The following is a 621-nucleotide window of genomic DNA, read 5'->3' on the forward strand; positions in this document are numbered from 1 at the left end:
GCAGAGGGGCGTGTGGCCAGAGCGCACTGCGCTGTGGCTATTCCCTGCCCCCCAGGGGGCAGATCAGGGGCGTGGCCAGAGCACACTGCGCTGTGGCTACTCCCTGCCCCCCAAGGCCCACAGGGGGCGGATCGGGGGTGTGGCCGGAGCGCACTGCGCTGTGGCTATTCCTTGCCCTCCAGGGCCCATGGGGGACGGATCGGGGGCGTGGTGAGAGTGCACTGTGCTGTGGTTATTCCCTGCCCCCCAGGGTCCACGGGGGGGGCAGATCAGGGGCATGGCTGGAGCGCACTGCGCTGTGGCTATTCCCTGCCCCCCAGGGCCCACGGGGGGCGGATCGGGGTGTGGCCGGAGCGCACTGCGCTGTGGCTATTCCTTGCCCTCCAGGGCCCATGGGGGGTGGATCGGGGGCGTGGTGAGAGTGCACTGTGTTGTGGTTATTCCTTGCCCTCCAGGGCCCACGGGGGGTGGATCGGGGGCGTGGCCGGAGTGCACTGTGCTGTGGCTATTCCCTGCCCCCCAGGGCCCACGAGGGGTGGATCGGGGGCGTGGCCAGAGCGCACAGCGCTGTGGCTATTCCCTGCCCCCCACGGCCCACAGGGGGCAGATCGGGGGCATGGC

The sequence above is a fragment of the Dermochelys coriacea genome, chromosome 23 (genome assembly GCF_009764565.3).
Source record: "Dermochelys coriacea isolate rDerCor1 chromosome 23, rDerCor1.pri.v4, whole genome shotgun sequence".
Classification (NCBI taxonomy): domain Eukaryota; kingdom Metazoa; phylum Chordata; order Testudines; family Dermochelyidae; genus Dermochelys; species Dermochelys coriacea.